The 20,067-nt window shown below is 46.3% G+C and overlaps 1 protein-coding gene across 1 annotated transcript in view; it reads left to right on the top strand.

Annotated features, from left to right (window-relative positions):
- Positions 1–20,067, top strand: part of SYCP2L (synaptonemal complex protein 2 like) — a 1,791,741-nt gene that overhangs the window by 444,128 nt on the left and 1,327,546 nt on the right. The window lies entirely within an intron of this gene.

Genomic DNA, 20,067 nt, shown 5'->3' on the forward strand with positions numbered 1-20,067 from the left:
TTTGAAGTTTTATGTTGGGGGTCTGCTTCTTTTCAATTGCTTCTCTACCCATTCTTCTTCCTCCTGAAGGATGTGTCACGGCATGCAGAACTCCAAAGATGAATAACCCACAACAAGATTCATGGTAATGACCAGAGTCAGTGATCTGTGCATCAAAGTTCAATTCCAAGCCCTCAGCCCTACTCTTTGATTTGCTTATTTTTTAGATGTTTTGTATACCCTGATCAGGATGAGTTTGGGCCCCAGTGCTTGGCATCTGATAGTCAGTTCTGAGAATCATTGGAGTGTGTATGGCTCGCATCAAATGTAAAACTATTGTTCCCGATTCCGTGCCCTCTCTGGCATATCAAAGTAAATGCACACAAAACACTCTCCCAAAGGTTTTAGTGATTTTTTAAAAATATTTTTATTGTAGCACTGGGCAATTTCGACAAAGTGACAGGATAACACTTGAATATTCCAGGAACTAACGACCTTCCCTAGACCATATGATGGACATAGCGGACCCCTTTAAAATTAGTTATACGTTCTCTTAGAGGTGTTTGTCTCATGAAATTTGTCTTAAGGGAGTGGTATTTAAAAGGAGTCTTATTTTTATTTTTATTTTTATTAGTGCGAATCGTTTTGAATTGGTCTTTAGTATCCATCGTAAATATGTTATAAACTTCTATCAGAACTGTCTTAAGGTGGAGGGGCACTGTGCTTTATTGGATAATGTGTTTTACTAGTTGTTTTTTACTACAGTACTGAGGTGAATTTTATGATGATTGCACATCTTATGTATTTTATTCATTAGTAATTGACTGTGTACTTTTATGCTTCTTTAACACCTTCGCTGTGGCCGCGATTTTACCGCTGTGCGGTAAACAAAAGAACAGGGCGGGGCCGTGACGAACCCCAGCCGTCATCAGCACACGCCCACCGCGGGGCGTGACGGCTGGGGTTCGTCACCAGCATGGGAGGGGTTAAACTTTGAACTGAACTGACTAGAGCAATCACAGGAGTCACATTGACAATGGGGGAAAATAGAGCTGGTAAGGCCTTTGTGGTACCCCATAAACCCCAAATATAAGGTTTTGTAAGTGGCTGTTGTGAAAAGAGTGACTTTAGACGTGCGTTAAGTGATCAGTCAGAGAACAAAGATTCTATTCAGCTCATGGCTCTCTCACATTCTATTGTGTTTAGTCTGGAAACGGTGGTGAGGTGATTGTCAAAGCCGTCATGGGTACTGAAGAACCAAGATCAGTCATTAGTGCAGACTGCTTAGGGTAGGTCAAGAGGTAATGCTTCGAGGTGACTTGTACTGAAACGGTCTGGGAGCTTGGCTGAGAATAGTGTTTTTGGGATGGACATCTGTGTTTATATGTGTATTGACTAAAGGGTCCACTAGAATTTTATGTAGTTTTTTTGAGCAGAGGTTTTCCTGTATGATTTCCAACTCCTGGGCAGCTAAACTGGTCCACATAACCCAAATGAGGAATTGTAAATGTATGATGTGGTGAGTATAATAGTCTGCAGAACACTTCATAGATGGTTTAGAGGGGAGCGTTAAAAAATATTACCTGCAGATACAACTCCAATGAACTCCAAGCACAATAAACTTCTTGGGTCTAATACAGCTTAAGACCAGCCAAGAAAAGATAAGAAAGAAGTGAGCCTTTGTCTCTCAAACAGAACCTAATGGGAGAGCGATCCCTTTTTTGACGAATGCCCTCACTCACCATAGGTGACATGCTTCATCATTTGGGCTTTCTCCTCCCAGTGGGACAGCCTAGTCCCATCCCAGAGCTCCTACCTCGTAGTGAGGTGGTCGTAGCCCTCAGTGGGACTAGGCTTTCCCCCTGGGAGGAGAAAGCCCAAATGATGAAGCATGTCACCTATTGTCCTGAAAGGGATCGCTCCCCCGTTAGGTTCTGTTTGAGAGACACAGGTTCACTTCTTTCTTCTCTTTTCTTTGCAGGTCTTAAGGTTTATTAGACCCAAGAAGTTTATTGTGTTTTGAGTGTATTTTCAGAGGGGAATAACTTCTTGCAGGTCTTTAAATATCTAATCCCTCGGACCCCCCTTCATAGTTCCTTTTGTGTTATCAGCAACTCCAATGAAGACAACCCAAAAATCTGCTAAATTAGAAAGAAATCCCAATATTGATCTGTACACACCTTGTAAAAATTTGACTTTTATTTTGTTGAATTTCTAAAACACAGAATGGTTTCTCTCCCCGCACTAAAAAATGAAGGACAATTGGGTGTAAATACATACGTCTTAGACATTCTAGTGTGCCATTGCTGTTTATTTGCGTCCAAAAGTAATATTCATGAACGTCAAGGTAAAGCTTAATAAATTATTATGTTGGAAGTCCTACTTTCTAAACATTGGTGGGAGAACTTTCTGTTTTACAACAAAATCGAAACAACACTGAGATATGGACACCCTTATGAATCACCATTTCATTTTAGAGTGGCAGGCTTGGTTGGTAATGTAATTGTTACACAAAGCAGTAAAATGATGGGTGGCATGTAGTGGGATGGAGTATGGAATGTGTATAGGGATAATGGTGGCCATGCTTACCCCATGATAGGACATTTTTTTGGCTGCAATACTGGCAACGAGTGGACAAACAGGAGTCTTCAGAAGTTGAAATTGTCAGTGAAGGAACACGAGCAAGCAGCGGAGCATTTTTTTTCTTGGACCAGTCAGAGCACTCCACTGGATGACTGGGTTCTCGGTGACACACCAGCAAACTTTTTGGAAGGATTTATGAAGTAATGTGAAAACATTTTTTCTGCGCACTTGTCGGGAGTGCGCATGCGTTCTATACCGGTATTCCCACGTGCCCATTGGATCCACTTGGATGACATCAAAACCTTCTGTGTATACAGAGCTCTGGCTGTAGAATGAGAGTACCGTTGTATAGTCCTAGTCTGTCATGCTCGTGTGACTCCATCTTGGATCTACATATTCCCGCTTAAAATGTCTGAATTGCAGCGCACATTTAACCTATGGTGTGTGTTACCATTTTTGAAGTAAAGATGTAACCTGTTCACCGCACGGTACAATGACTGGGAAATTATTTTCACAGGATGTTCCAGTTTTCAATGTTTAATTTATCCATCACAAGGTAGTATGAAACCCTGACTATACTTTAAGCTGACAACTTTCTACTGTGATTATGTAAACCACATTCCACCATGTTCAATGAACCTTATTTTTTTATTGACACTATTATTGACACCAGTACTCGTGCTAAAGTAGCTGCAGTGTTTACATTTATTGTTGGCTTATTTATTGAATGCTTTTACAGCTGATGTTTTTTTTGTCGGGAAGTTTTTTAATGTCCAGTATTGTGCCACCACCATCGTTCTAGCCATCACTAGGTGGACCTCCCATGGGATGTGAAACTTGGCAAATAGACTTTGGCATATGCAGAAGTACTTCAGGTTAATAAATGCACCGCCTCAAAAGAAACGTTTTTTAAAACACTTTCTGGGTGGTTTTGCTATGAAGAAGTTGAAAAATTTGCCAGCTTTAGTAAGGCTGGGGTTTTGAAACATATTTCAGTTTGCTCCAAAACAACTGTCTTATGATACATCTCAAAAGTGAGCAAAGGTATGGAAAGGTACATATTTTATTCAAGATGGAAAGGTTGAGGTCGAGACTATTGAGGTTTGCCAGGTTCAGGCATGTGCATTTAATAACAGGACCTGACCTCCGGCCAGGCCCTGCACCCACACTGCATTTTCTTCTTTTTAATTGTTTTTGTGCACCACGGTACCCACCACGCTAATGTCCGCCACATGGTAACACAGTACCTGGCATGCTTCCCCAGGAAGCTGGCACAGAGCCATGGTACCATCGGGTAAAGCTCAATTAATGGTTCCCACTGGTGTAAAAGGGTACCTCACAGGTGGACTGTAAGAGTACTGTGGTATTTCTTTTTTTTTTATATTAACCTCTTGCAGGGGGTTCTCTGGCACACCCGACCCACATAGGCGCTTGGGGGTCAGCATGCTCCCTACCCTGCCTCTACTGCCCTATTATAAAATGTATCTGAAAGTGACTGTAGTTATAGATTCCTTACCTTAGAATTACCCTCAGGTGTCAGACTGGATCCTGAGAAAGTTTTTCATTACTGTACCCCTGTGCGTTGGTAGGTGGCTTCGGTGGACTCCGCAGCTGTCGTCCGCATCGTGGTCACCTGGATGGCGTTGTGGTGTCTACTTAGACATCACCTCTGCATGCTGTTGTCAGGTTTTTTCTTTTTTTTTACCCGCCAGCCAGCGCAGATTTAGAGAGCGAGTACCCCCTTAGTATTTTTTGACTAAACTTTCTTTTTACTTTTGTCAATCTTTTCCGAGTCTTTGACTCCTGGTGCACGAGGAATGTCCCATCGTCTGACCAGATTCAAGCCCTGTGACTCCTGTCACAAGCTGATGTCATAAACAATGTTGGTGAAAGGCGCACCCTGTAATACGATAATTCAGTATTGTTCGGATTGTGTGCTGTTAGAATTATGCCTGCTGAGCATATATGTATGTAAAAATGATAGTGGCCAAGCCCCATGGTGACAACTAGGACTCTAACACGCACAAGTTGATGTCAGTCATCAATTCGCACCTCCTGTGTCTTTGGTGCCAGGAGCACGACCACGATCCGAAGTAGTGCTCTGACTGCTAGGCTATGAACTCGAAGTCTTTACGGGAGCAGCCCCAAAAGCTTTTGAAGGCCGGGCAGTCTTCTCCACGTCGTACGAGGTACTGGTCGAGCGGAAGGCCGCGGCACTAGTTGCAGGCTCGCCACCACTTGTCCTCCTAGTCTTCGCCTTCCTCGGGTAAGTCGAAGCACAAGAAGGCGAAGAAGTTTAGTCACTCTTTGCCTTCTCTCGAACCGTTTGCTGATGCAACCCTGGACCCTAAGTGTCATCGCTCTCCAGCTCTATCATCAGAGCCTGCTGGGGCGGCTCCACATTTCCTTCCCTGGATCCGGTGCATTCCCTGCCCACCTGTGTGCATTTTTAACGAATTGCTTCATAGGATTTTTGGCCAGCCAAACTCTCGAGTCGTGCCTTCGAGCCCTATGGACTTGGCTGGGGGCCCTGGGCCTTCGATGTCCGTGGCTCCGGCCTCTGTGCTGGAGTGCCCCCATGGATCCAGGCCTTGATCTTGATTGGCGCCAGTCGACCTGACGGTACCTTCCCTGGTGCCGGTTCCAGTGATGACTCTCCCGATGCCAGTTTTGCCCCCAACCGTTGTCAACCCCAGCCTCACCCCGACTTGGTGCCAGACCAACGTCATTCGACGTCAGTACTGGCGCCGGAGGGTACTTTTGTACCGTTGTTCATCCTTGCCGTTCCCGAACAGTGGCAACCAGAGGAGGGTGAGGAGGACTGAGAGGGGTCTATTGACCATGTAGCTGACGAGCTTGAAGAGCCGGACTGGTGAGAGGAGTTGGGTGACGCCAGTGGTCTGGATAGCTCCCAGACTTTGGCATGCTCCCCACCACCTGCCCCTCTACCGTGGCTACGGAGGAGGGAGCGTCCTACGCTGTGGTGTTGCGTAGGGCGGTTGAGGCCTTGGGCCTCGAGCTTCCTATGGTGGCTGTTGCAGAGGTGCTTCACCCTGCAGCGACCTCTTCGGAACCCCTGATGCCTTTTAACGAAGCCCTCACTGATGTCTTCCTGGGCACTTGGGCAAAGCCCATCACAGGGGCTCCTGTGGACAGCGTGATTGCCCGTTGCCACTGCCAGGCCCCGGCGAGCCACTTTTCCTCTCCAAGAGCTTGGTTGTCCAAGCCTCGTCCTTGAAAGGTGCATTCCCTACTGCTCCCCCAGATAGGGAATCCAAGAAGCTGGACCACCTTGGGAAGATGTTTTCTTCCGCCAGCTTAGGGCTGTGGTCTGTGAACAGCGCATGCCTCTTGGGCCATTACACACATTCTGTGTGGGATAGGGTTGAGCAAGTGCTGCCACAGTGCCTGGAAGAGGCCCAGGCCGTGCTCACCTGCACAGTGGCTGAGGGTCGAGACGCAGCGAAGTTCACCTGCCGGTGTGGGCTGGATGCCTCCGACTCTCTGAGCAGAATGGTTTCCACTTCAGTAGCCCTGAGGTACTACGCCTGGTTGAGGAAATCTGTTTTTTGAGGCGATGTCCAATCCACCCTTCTGGACATGCCCTTTGATGGCCGTCCCCTGTTTGGTGAAAAGGCAGACTCAGCGCTTCAAGGATTGTAGGGCTGCAGCCATATCCTTGGACCTCACAGCAACCTCTCACCCGCACAGTCTGTCTTTCGTGGCTACAGAAGGGGTGCCCCACCACGTTCCACCCAAGCGAGCCACAGAGCTCAGGGGTCTCTGGTTTCCGGCGGAATCCAGGCTTCACATCAACGTTCTGGAACTCTGGGCAATCAGTCCCGCACTGAAGGCATTCCATCCTTCTGTCAGAAGAAGAGTAGTGCAGATGTTCACGGACAACACCATGGCCATTTGGTACTGCAACAAACTGGGTCGGGTGGGGTCGTGGACCCTATGTGAAGAGGCTCTTCACCTTTGGACATTGCTGGAACATCAGGGCATTTACCTGGTGGTTCAACACCTTGCAGGTTCCCTGTACGACAGGGCGGATGAACTCAGCCGCTGGTGAATGATGGCTCAAGAATGGCGTATTTTTTTAAAAAAAATCTTTATTGACATTAAGGCATCAGTGACATACACAATATTGCATAAGGATTCAATTTGGTTCTACTTCATATTAGACTGGTAATACAGTATGGTAATGCGCGGTCAAACATGTAGTAAATATAGTCCCAACAGGTACATGGATTTATAGCAGCAATTGTCCTTATTACAGTATTTGGAACGTTACTACTCAGTCTCAGTACTATATAAGGTATCCCCCTCTAACCTCAATATTGTGTTCAACAATGTGTGAAAAATTTAAAGGTAACAATAGGAAAAAAGAAAAGATAAAGAAAATCAAACTATTTGTCATCATCATGTCTAGTATGTCTTCTGTACACTTCAACATTCAGCAGCCATTCAGTTTAATTACAATTCGGTACCTGAGTAAGCATAATCGTGCGACAGCCCGGTGTATGAAGAACTAAACATCCACCCTCCTAATCATCCTCCTCCTCAGAATCTAGATCCTCGTTCTCTGGTAAAGGTTCACAGATTTCTCCTCTATAAGTGTTCCAGGGAGCCCAGATCTTGTTCCATTTCCGGGGGCATGCCCTGAGCACATACACCGCCCTTTCCGTTACCATCAACAAGTCCATATTTTTGGCCCATCGAGTTGCTGTAGGTAGTTCTGGACCACCCCATTTTTGTGCTATGTCCCTCTTGGCTACTGTAATGGCTAGCGTGACCCACAACAGTCCATACCTGTCCAAATCATTGGGGTCCCAAATGTTCAGCAAACACTTTCGAGGTTCAGGCAGGACAGATATCTTAATTGCTTGAGAAACAGTGCGCATAATTTGTTTCCAGTATTCTTGTATCAGCGGGCATTCCCATAGGGTGTGATACAGGTTCCCTTCCTCCCCGCATCCCCTGAGGCAAAATGGGTGTAGTGTCCTTTGTATTCTGTGAAGTAACGTTCTCGTGTAGTAAACTCGGTGCAGAATTTTGAGTTGTACTAATCTGAATTTCGCCGATATGCCCACTTCCCTCGGTGAGGCTAGCGCTTCATTCCATTCTGTTTCATCAACCTCCCCTATGTCCCTTACCCATTTCTCTTTAAGGTGTAATGTGGGGTCCGCCAGGTTGTTGACTAACTTTTTATATGTAAGAGAAGTTGCACTCTGAGGCATATAATCCGTCAGCAGTCTGTCTTCTAGTGGAGATGACTCTGGTAGATCAGTGTATGGTGGAATTGCTTGGAGTAGTGCGTGGCGTATCTGTACGTACCTAAACGTCTCGTTGGGGCCTAAACCGTATTGCTGTTGGAGTCGCGGTAATGCAATCACTGTGCCTTTCTCCCATAGGTCCCTTATCGTGGAGATTCCTATGCGGTGCCACTGTGTAAAACCTTTACATAATCTGAGGTTCCCCAATGACTTTGTATCCCACAGTGGTGTCAGTCTGGTGAGTTTCCCTGCCAAACCCAGTCGTGTTTGTGCTCTATGCCACAATGCAGCTGTGTGTTGCGTCGGGCCAATCAGTTTTCCAACCTGAGGTTTGTTGTATAAGACTGAGAGCATGCCGTCTGTTCCTAGTTGAGACCAGTCCGCTTTATATGCCGGGTCCTCACGTGGGGTGTGGACCTATTGATTGATTATCTTAAGTTGGGCCGTCCAGTAGTATAATTGGACATTGGGTAGTGCTATCCCTCCCTCGTACCAACTCTTCACCAGTTTATCATGGGCGATACGTGCCGGGCCATTATTCCAGAGTTAGCTGAAGACCAGCGCCGCAATCTGCTTAAAATAGCGAGGTGCAACCAAATAAGGGGTATTTTCCAATACATAAAAGAATCTGGGGAGTGCCATCATTTTATACAAAGCCGCCCTTCCCAGAAGGGTCAGGGGAAAAGTCGCCCAGTGCTTAACGTCCGCACGTAGACGTTCCATAGGTGGCTTTAAATTTGCGTCAAAGAAGTCAGCGGCACTTCCCGTAATGAAAATACCCAAATATTTAAAGGAGGTTGTTGTTAAGGCCAGGGGGCAGTTCTCCCGCAACAATGGTTCCGGCCCCTTAAGCACATATACCACAGATTTTGACCAGTTCAGGGTATAACCCGACGACTCCCCGTGTGTGTTACAGAGGTGCAACAGGGCAGGGATCCCGCTGTCAGGGTCAACCATGTAGATGAGCATATCGTCAGCATATAGGGAGATCTTATCTTCCCATCCCTCCTCCCACTTGATACCTCGAAACAGCGGCGTTCTAATCAGGATTGCCAGTGGTTCCAGCACCAGGGCGAAGAGCAAAGGAGATAACGGGCATCCCTGTCTAGTCCCCCGCCTCAGTGGGAATGACGCTGAAATGTGTCCGTTTGCTACCACCTGTGCTACCGGTAACGTGTACAGCAGGCGTACCCACGCTCTAAATTTCAGTCCAAAGCCCATACGAGTAAGCACGGCAAATAGATACTCCCATTCCACTAGGTCGAAAGCCATTTTGGCATCGAGGGAAAGGATCACCGCCTGTTCAGTAATAAGGTGTGCACGCGCCATCACCCCATGGACCCTCCTGAGATTCATTGCCGTGCTCCTGTGGGGCATGAAGCCCGACTGGTCAGGGTGTATCAGTGTGTGCAGGTGTTGTGTCAGACGGCTGGCCAGGATCTTTGCCAGGATTTTAGCCTCCACGTTAAGCAACGATATGGGGCGGTAGGAGGTGCATGCAGTCGGTGGTTTACCCGGTTTAGGTATAGCCACTATGGTGGCAGTACGCTGATCAAGTGGCAGTGTCGCCCTATCAAGGCTGTCAGTGTACATATTCAGCAACGGTTTACTCAGCATAGGGGCCACCGCTTTATACCATTCCACAGGCAGGCCGTTGGGGCCTAATGCCTTACCAGACTGCAAACTTTGTATCGCCAATTGAATTTCCTCTTCTGAAAGATCAGTTTCTAAGTCTTGCTGTGCCTCCTGTGCGAGCGCAGGGATGGCAATATTCTCTAGGGAAATTGTCGCCGTCTGTGTAGTGACGTCACGTTCCGGGGTGTATATGTCCCGGAAGTGACTTGCCAGAGTGTGTACTATTTGTTCAGGGTGTGTCTGTAGTTCACCATCATGCGTGTAAAGTCTCTGTATGCCTCTGTTACTACCCACTCTCTTGTCCAGCCACGCTAGCATTTTCCCCGCCTTGTCTCCCACATCGTATATTCTATGTAGCGTGTTTGCTTGATAACTTTGGACGGTTGTTTTGAGATGATCCCGGTATTGCTGTTGGTGGAGCTGTAATAAGTGTGTTGTTTGTGGTGTGGGATTCGACATGTGTGCAACGTTCGCGTTGTGAAGTGTTGGTTCTAGTTCCGTGAGTTCACGTCTAGAATCCCGCTTGTGTCCAATTATCGCTGCTATCGCCTCCCCCCTGAGGACTGTTTTATAAGCTTCCCAAAGGACAGAGGGCGAGGAGACGGTCCCTTCATTTTCTGCGAAATAGTGCATGGTCGCCTCTTTAAGTTTTTTCCTTATCTTAGGGATTTTCAAATAATTTGGATATATTGGGTATGTTCTAGCACATTTCTTCTCTTTGGTGGTGAGTGGTAGAGATATCGGGGAGTGGTCAGATACACCCCTAGGCAGGATATCCATTTTATCTATCGATCCCAGACCCACCCCCAGAAATAAAAAATAGTCTATTCGTGAAAGGCTATTATGAACTGCAGAATAGTATGTGTAGTGGGTAGTCGCTGGGTTCAATTGTCGCCACACATCTGTAAGGCCCATCGCCTCTATAAAACCAGGAAGTGCGGCAGAACCCCCTGGGCGATCTCTCACAAGGAAGGTGTCTAGCGCGGGGTCAATTATGGCGTTAAAGTCCCCTCCAAGGATCGTGTCCCCCTCCGGGAGGTCTAGGAGAAATTTACCAAGAGCTGGCAGTGCTGTTGAGTGAAGTGCCGGGGGGATATACACGGAGACCGCATTCAAAGGTCTTCCTTCCCATTGTCCGTGCAATGCCGCAAAGCGACCCTGGTCGTCCATCTTGCGACACTTTATAAGAAAAGGTGACGATTTTTTCATGAGTATCCCAGTGCCCCTGGACCCTGTTGTGAATTCTGCATGCACTGCCATAACATACCCACGTCTGTTAAGTGCTTTACATGTTGACCCTGCAAGGTGTGTTTCTTGGAGCAGCACTAGGTCAGGTCCCTGACGTTTAACCGCTTGCAAGACTAGACCTCTTTTAATTTTATCCCCCAAGCCTCGAACATTCCAGATTAACATACGCAGGGGAGGCACGTCAGTCGTCGCAGGTGCGTCCTCAACGGACACTACGTTTAACTGTTGGGCCATCGGGTCGTGTAATCATTGTCGCAAGCGATCGGTGGCCGACATCAACACAGATGCGGTACCATGTGGCAGTGTACCATAATTGTGTGGCTTTTGGCATTGTTGTGTACCATAGAGTAGAAGTGATGACAAATAACAATAACACTAACATTCGAACTCCCCCTCCAGCCCCCCTCCCTGCTCCCCTGCTCCACGGACCGTTCCCCGCCCGCTTCCCCAACTTGGCAGAGTGCTTTTCCCCATTCCCTACTATCTTACTTGCTCGTGGGGTTGGTGAGTCCCCTACAGGCACCGGCTAATGCCCACCCTACTCAGCTTAACCAACTCCAGGTCCCCGTAGTTCGTATGTGTTGTCTCTTGTGAAGTTCACCTCTAGATAGGGCCCGGCTGCCCAGAGTCAAGAGGGTCCCGTTCCAAGCCCGATTCCAGTCCCGCAGCATCAGCGTGTTGTGAAGGACGATTGTTCTGGTCGTCCGTATGCGTGTCGTTACGATGATTTGGTCGATCTCTGTGCGGACGTTGTTGTTGCCCCGCCTGTCTCCATCCATCAAGCCAGTCTCGCACAACTTCTGGCGTATCAAAGAACCATGCTTTTCCATCTGCTACGATTCGTAATTTGGCGGGGAATAGCATTGAGTATTGCAGGCCTTTGTCTCGTAGCGCCTTCTTTACCTCCGTAAAGGACTTCCGGCACCTGGCAACCTCTGCCGTGTAATCTGGAAAGAAGGCCAGAGTGGAGTTTTGGAGCTTGACTGGCGGAGAAACTCTTGCCGCCTGTAAGATGGCGTCCCTGTCCCTGAAATTAAACAGTCTAGCCAGTACAGGCCGCGGCGTCGCTTCCGGTTTGGGCATCCCACCCGGCACCCGGTGCGCCCTCTCAACGGAGAAAAAATGGGACAGGCCTTTAGGTTGCAGTTTATTTTTAATGAGGTCTTCGACATAGAGGTCCATTGCTCCCTTTCCTTCTGTTTCCGGTAGGCCAAGAATGCGTATGTTGTTCCTGCGGGAACGCCCTTCTTGGTCGTCCAGCTTTTCCCGTAGAATCTTGGTGACTTTTTCCATGCGTTCCATTGCTATTTGTAGTTCAGAAGTGTCTTCAATAAGTGATTTGGTAACCACTTTGACTTGAGACACCCTCTCGGTCATCTTTTGAAAGTCCGCCCGCAGCAGAGTAACTTCAGAGAAAATTGAGCCCACTGTTGTTTGCACCTCTGAGAGGGTCCTCATAATATCCTCCAGCATCACTTTTTTGGTGCCATCCATGTCGGGAGTAGCACCCGAGGAGTGTCGCCCACTGACTTGTGAGTGGCCTTGCTGGCTATAAGCAAACTTGTCCAATTTGGCCTGCGTTGACGAGCTTCTGGTCCCTTTGCCCGCCATGACTCGAGGCAGAGTAGCCTTGCGTCGTCGCTGTTCCGGGAGCCTAGGCGTCAATTAGGCAGTAGCTATGGCCGCTGCAAGTCTCTTTCGCGCACGGTCGCCTTATTAATGCAGCCTCAAGAGCTCGATCGGCATCCGACCGTTGCAAGGGTTCTTCTAGTCTGCCGTCAGTACTTCATGCGGCGTTCCACAGTACAGGGATCCAGGGGCCCCCGGCCGTGTCGAAGGCAGCCTCAACGAAGGTCCTGCTCGGTACCTCTACATCCAGTAGGCGACTGCACTCCTGGTGTGCTTATTCCTTTCCCATGTCGCTCGAGCCGAGCAGGCCTCACCTCCAAAATGGCACCTGATGGGGCTCCGAGGGGCCGCCCTCCGTGTGGAAACTTTCACTGTCCAGCCATCGCCGTGGTTTCTCTGCGGGTGTTTGCGGCCAGGTCTCAACGGCCCCCCAGAGTCTTTCACCAGCAGTGCTTATGCTGGAGCGTCGTCCACTACGGTCCGTTCCGCGGGGGGCCGGCAGTTGCTACTGAGTTCAACCCAGGAAGGCCACACTTCCGCCGGGGTTCGATGAATACTCCAGGCTGATGTCGCCGTTCCGCCGTAGACCTCACTGCGCACGAGTTGAGAAGTGCAGTTCCCGGCACTCGATTTTCACCGGGGTCGGATCAGGAGGTGCTGCTTCGGTTCCTGAGCAGGTACCGCCACTTCGGGCAGGCGCTGTGACGGATAAAATTATCGGATTTTACAAAAGGCCGTTATGCCGTGAGGAGCTCCCACTTCACGCTGCCGCCATGCTCGGCCGCTAGCCACGCCCCTGCAAGAATGGCGTATTTACTCGGAGGTGGTGCATGGTCTCTTTTAGCAGTGAGGAGCACCTTGGTTAGATCTATTCACCTCAGAAGAGAACGTGCAATATCAGCAGTTCTGCATATTGGATATCCCAAGGCGGCACTCGCTCAGCGACGCCTTTCTTCACAAGTGGAATTGCGGCCTCCTATACGCCATTCCACCTGTACCACTTCTACCCAGAGTGCTAAAAATGATCTAGCGAGACCAGGCCCAAGTCATTCTTGTGGCTCCGGACTGAGCACGAATAGTCTAGTACCCAGAGTTCTTGAGCATGGCCATCAATCCTCCAATCAGACTGCCTCTTTGGGAGGATCCTCTGTTGCAGCAGCAGGGGACAGTCCTCCAACCGAACCTGTCCAGACTCTGCCTCAGTGTGTGGAGATTGAGCGGCAACAGTTGACAGCTTTTGACCTCCTTCCCAAAGTCTGTAATGTCCTCTTGGCATCCCTCCACTAAGACGGTATACGCCTGTAGATGGAACACATTTGTGGCATTGTGCACAGCAAAGGCTGTAGATCCCCTTTCTGCCCCTCTTTCAGAGGTTCTCCTCTTCATTCTCTTTGGCCCAACAGGGCTCTACTCTGGGCACCCGTGAAGGCTATCTTTTGGCCAATTTGACCTTTCTCTGCCTTCCTGACCAGCCTTAGCTTTTCAAGTCCTCTATTTCTGAAGGGCATTACTCCTCTTTCCTCCTTTTCCTTTTGTAATGCCCCAGTGAGACTTGAATCTTGTCCTTACTTATCTTATGTGCACTCCTTTTGAGCCATTACATAATTGTCCTCTGTCATCTTACTTTAAAGACTGCTTTCTTGCTTGCCATCACCTCTGCTCACAGGGCGAGTTAGCTTCAGGCTCTGTCTTCCAAACCTCCTTTTCTTGCTGTCTATCCGAGCAAAGTGGTCCTTCGTACTAGGCCCTCTTCTCTGCCCAAAGTTGTTACCTCTTTACACATAGGTCAGTTCCTCACATTGCCCACCTTCTTCCCGCACCCCTCCAAGGAGGAGGAGAGATGCCACCATCTGGACCCAAAATGTGCTCTGTCCTTCTACCTTGACCGCACGAAAGACTTCAGGGTGGACGATCAACTCTTCGTGGGTTATTTGGGTGCAAAGAAAGGTCAGGCCATGCACAAACATACCATCTCTCGATGCGTTGTCTTATGCTTCAAGATCTGTTATCCTTTAGCGAAAAAGGAACGTCCAGTAGGACTGCGCACCAACTCTACCAGGGCGACGGCAGCCACTACTGCATTGGGACGTGGAGTTCCGCTGGTTGACATCTGCCAGGCAGACATATAGGCTTCCCTGCACACCTTCACAAAATATTACTGCCTGAACACCCGAATCCGGAGCAAAAGCTTTTTCGACCGTTCTGTTCTCCTGGACTTCCTGGTGTGAACTTAGTTTGTAGACCCACCACCAGGGATGACATTGCTGGGGTATCAATTCAAAGGTAAGGAATCTATAACTACAGTCTTTCAGATGAACAAGTTACTTACATTCAGTAACAATGTATCTGTAAGAGTCATATGTAGTTATAGATTCCTTGCCGCCCCACCCAACCTCCCCGTTCTGTGAACTGACTTCTGGGGATAGGGACTCCCTTACAGGGCCCTAGTTAAGTATACCAGTGGTCAGTGTCTTGCATGGCTTTGCGCTTCTGGTGTGAAAAGTCTTGTCAGAACTGACGTCAGCACTCGGGCGGCCTCTAAGTGCACACCGCGACGTCATCCCAGCAACCACGACTCCGATGACAAGTGCATAGTAGACGAACACCACCTACTGACACGCAGGGGTACTGCTCCGAAAAAATGTCTACGGTTCCAGTCTGACACCTGGGGTAATTCAAAGGTAAGGAATCTATCACTACATATGTCTCTTACAGATACATCATTACAGAAGGTAAGTAACTTGTTCTTTTAGGACCCCAGAATAGACTCCCAGACTCCTGTTATGTGGGCTGCAACATTCCCTTAAGAGAAGTGGCCAGCCCTTTAAATCATTTACAAATTGGCTAATGGGAGAAAAACCTCCCCCAGCCAATCGGAATACCAACCGTCTAGATATATCTAGCATGTTTAAGCCCTGCATGCCACCCTGGGGACCCCTTACCATGATAATTTCTCAAATAGCTGAACGAATTTATACCAAATCACAAAAAGAACGCTTTCTGTGTAAATTTGTAACTTTCTGCGAAATCTGCTGTAATTCTATTGGAAAGCAAAGATTTCTACAGGTATTAACACAGGAAACATTTTGTTTTCCCCCACTTTATGGACCAGCAGGAAACTTTCCATGAAGGAGCTGAGATGGTGAACTTTTCTCTTTTTTTTTGGGGGGGGGGGGGGGGGGGAAGTATTGTGCATATTTGTCAGACGGCGCCAAAATTATTAGCAAAGCAAATACATGCTCTTCCAATGGAAACTCTGACCTAAATATAATGACATAGTGGTGACTGCTACTGTGTAATGTACATAGATCTAGATATTTTGTCACTGTACGTAGCTACGTATTTAACAAAAGTTAACCTATACTTACCTAAATGCACTTAACTTCTCAATATTTAGGTCATCAGTAATTTGCCCACGACATTATGGTAGAAGTAGCACAATAGACTTGGAACTATATATATATATATTTTTTTTTTTTTATCCTCATTTGCCACCTTGCCACCCATAACTTCTATCTTAGTCCACCACTGGGCTGTTTTATCTCATAAGCTGGTTTAGAGCAATGGGGCGTAGACAACACATATTCTTGAGTCTGGCCTTTCTCTGAACTAACCCTCTTGACCACCTGACCCAACATGTGTGTCCTCCACCATCTCTATTTATCGTCCTGAGGAAAGAAACCATATACCAGCGAGACAGGCACGGGCTTAATCATCGGACTTTAACGTAAAGATAATTTAACCAAAACATAACAGGAAGGGCATCCAAAATCCTCTGTTTCTCTTTGAATGGTCTAACATATCAAGCTTAGCCTTGTACCTCATAGCTAAAATCCAATCCATTAAACTAGGACTAAGTGGTGAGACCCATAATTTACATATCTCTCGACGTGCTAGCAACATAGCAGCATAAAAAATAAGTCTAACATTATTATTCAAAAATCTGTTTTCTAAATCATGTCTCCCCGTAATAATCAATTCAGGGCTTACCTCAATGCGTTGGTTCAGGGATTTGGAGAGAGAATTACTTACATCAATCCAGAATTGCTTGATTTTTGGGCAGGACACAAACATATGCAAATCATCCACATTTGGAGCTTTACATTTCGGACATCCAACAATTCCTCCATTTCTAAATTTAGAAAGTCTATACGGAGACCAATATGCCCTGTGAATGGTAAATAAGAGGTTTCGCCTTAGGTTTGCAGGTTTAACAATAGTATATAGCATGCACATAGTTACTTGCCATTTGGTTTTCTGTCGCGATCCTTGGCATGCTGTCCATCCACAGGGTCTCTGGCAGAACAAATGGTCCATCTTCCATATCTAGTATTTGCCAATACCAGAAAGCTACTTCCTTCTTAAAGATCCCTGACTCCAACTTTAACTCAGTCATTTTCAATTCCAATCTCTGTTTCCAAATGATTTGCCCAGCTTTGAATCTGTTGATACTTATATTTTGAAAAAACTGGACCCCACATTTGTTGGCAAAAGCCCCATGAGATAAGTTTGCCATCTTGGAACAAATCTTTCCACCTTTGCAAAGCAGGTTCCTTTTTCAGGTGAAGGGCTAGCGCGTCTTTTGCACAGGATGGGGCACCAGGAGACTCCCATATTGGGGCCATATAGCTAAAATAAGGCAGTTTAGTTATTTTTCTAATTTTATACCAGATCTCCGCCAAGTCTCTCAAAGTCTTAAGTCTCACCTTTTTAAAAAATTTAGGGTCCGCAAACTTATACAAAAAACCAAAATCATGATATCCTGACCTTTTCAACAGTATTCCAAACAGCTCGCCAATCTGAGAACTAAGTAGGGTGCCCAACAACATCCTACAATTTTTTAAACAAAAGGCCCATGCATACATTTGTATATCTGGGGCCGCCAACCCTCCTTTATTTACTCTCCTCCTTATTTTCTTCCATGAGATTCGAGAGGCCTTTGACGCCCAAATAAATGATGTTATCGTGCTCTGTAACTTAACCAGCCATTCCTTTTTAAAACCCAACGGAATAGTCTCGAACAGGAAAGTGATTTTAGGTACGATCACCATTTTTACAAGATTGGATCGTCCATATATTGAAAGAGGTAGGTTCATCCATCCTTTTAGGGTATCAGCAACTTCTTTTTTTACCCTATCAAAGTTAGTTTTTGCCAAATCTTCAATTTTTTGCGTAATCCTCACCCCGAGATATCTCATTTCTGCTGTGGTTTTTAACCCTCTTGTATTAAGATTCCAGGACATTATTTCAGTCTTATCTTGGTTTAACTGGTAACCAGAGATCTTCCCAAAATCCTTTGTTATCTTAACCAGATTTTCCAAGGAACCAACCAAATTTGAAGAATAAACAATAATGTCGTCTGCATATAGTCCAAGTTTCTTTGACCAGTCCAACACAACAAAAGGGGGTATCTCCTCTGAAGCTCTAATTTTACAAGCAAGAGGCTCTATATATAAATTAAAAAGCAAGGGTGATAAAGGGCATCCTTGTCGGGTGCCCCGCATTACTTTTATAGGGAGTGTGAGAGACCCATTAACCAATACTCGCGATGTTGGTGCACAATATAAAGCAAAAATAGATTGCGTGAATTTGTCTCCTAGATTGAGATAACACAGGAGTGATTTTAAGTATGCAAAGTTGACTCGATCAAAGGCCTTGGCAGCGTCTAACGCGATCACTGCCAAGGGGTATTCATAATTGGAAGCTAAATCTATCATTCCTATCAATGAGTAAGTAAGTTCTTTTAGGTATCTCGTCTTGATAAAACCCCTTTGATCTTCGTGGATTAGTTTGTGAATATTTCTACCGAGTCTGTCCACTAGGATTTTGGAGAAAAATTTGTAATCACAATTTAAGAGTGAAATCGGCCTATAAGCATCCAAACTCTTTGGAGATTTCCCTGATTTAAGTATTAAAATAATAGTTACCTCATTCCATGATCTTGGAATTGTTACCTCCCCTCTAAAGATTTTATTATACAACTGACATAACGTAGGGACTATTGTATTTCCTAAAACTTTGTATACTTCTGCTGGGAGGCCATCTGGCCCAGGGGCTTTCCCCCTTTTGCTCTCCTTAATCACTTTCATCACCTCTTCTTGAGTGATATCTTTATTTAACTCCAACATATCATCCACTGCAAGAGGTTTCACTAAGGGTAGCCAGCTGTCAATCTCAGCTTTATTTGGACAAAGATCCTCTGTATATACCTTCACGAAATGGTCATGAAACACTGTTACAATTTGTTTCCTTTCTGATATAACTTGGCCTGTGTCCGATTTCTTAATCTCTTTAATTTGATTACGGATAACATCTTTCTTGGCTTTCCAGGCTAATAACTTGCCACATCCCTCTCCATATGAAAAATGTGCCAACTGACTAGCATCCGATCTTTGTTTAACTCTTTGAGCAAGTACTGCAGTAAGTTGAATCTTTAGATCTAAAAGCTTGTTCTTAACTGAGTCTTCTGAAATGTTATCCCCCTGAGTAGTTCGACTAGATTCACACTTTCGAATCTCTTTTTCTAAATTGGTAACTAAGCTATGATAGTCTTCGCTTCTTCGCACCCTGAGCTCCCAATCTCCCTCTCATAAACGCCTTGCAGGTTTCCCATACTGTATCCTCCTTAGCTGAACCCACATTTGCTTCTAAAAAAACTTGCATCTCTTCTTTAAGAGCTTCTAGGAATTCTTCATCTGCTAAAATTGTTCGATCTAATCTCCAGACAGAACTCACTTCTTCTAAATCTAAATTTAAGTTTAAACTCACTGCAGAGTGGTCTGATAGATGTGCCCCAATGTGTTCTACACTAGTAACCCGCTCTTTCAGCCTAGTATCCACCAGAAAGAAATCTATCCGTGAACTATGCTTATATTTTTTATTATAGGCAGTAAATCCTGACTGCTGTGCCGCTTTAGATCTCCAAATATCACGAAGCCCTTGCTGCGCCATAATTGACCTTACCTTTGCTGTCATTTTGCTATTTACTATTGCCCTATCATTACCAGTTCTATCCAACTTATGATCTAATACTGTATTGAAGTCTCCAGCCATAATAATTTTACCTGAGAATTCCAACAACTCCACTTCAATTTTGTCTAAAACTGTTGGATCATCCACATTCGGGCCATAATAACCAACTATAACAAGCGCTTCACCCGCCAGTCTTAACTTGCTAATCACCCATCTTCCTCTACTATCTACTAGATTATTTTCAACTACCACATCAGCTCCTTTCCTAATCAAAATAGCCACCCCTTTTGTAACCAAGTCTTGAGATGTAAAAATAGCATTTGCAATCCACTTTTGTGTACTGAATATCTCCTTACTCTTCTTTTCTGTTAGATGCGTCTCTTGTAGGATAATGACCTGGGCTGGTGAATCCTCCAAATATTTCAAAATTAATAATCTCCTCGATTCAACCCGGAGACCATTCACATTCCAAGTAAGGAACCTTAGCTCCTTATTAGTAGTCCTACTCATAATGCACTGCCCAAATTTCCCTTCTACATATTTGACAGTAAGGCAGCTCTTGAGGAATATTTTTTTTTATTTTCTCCCTTAACCCTCCCCTTCCCCACCCCTCCAGGACCCCTACCTCCCCCCTCCCCACACAGCCTACTTTACCTACCCCCCACCCTTTTCCCTCCCCGGAAAACCCAAGCCTAACTCCCATGGCCTAGGCCAGTGGATGTCGCAGTGGTGATGCCTCTTGCTG

This window comes from Lissotriton vulgaris, chromosome 4_1, assembly GCF_964263255.1.
Source record: "Lissotriton vulgaris chromosome 4_1, aLisVul1.2, whole genome shotgun sequence".
Classification (NCBI taxonomy): Eukaryota; Metazoa; Chordata; class Amphibia; order Caudata; family Salamandridae; genus Lissotriton; species Lissotriton vulgaris.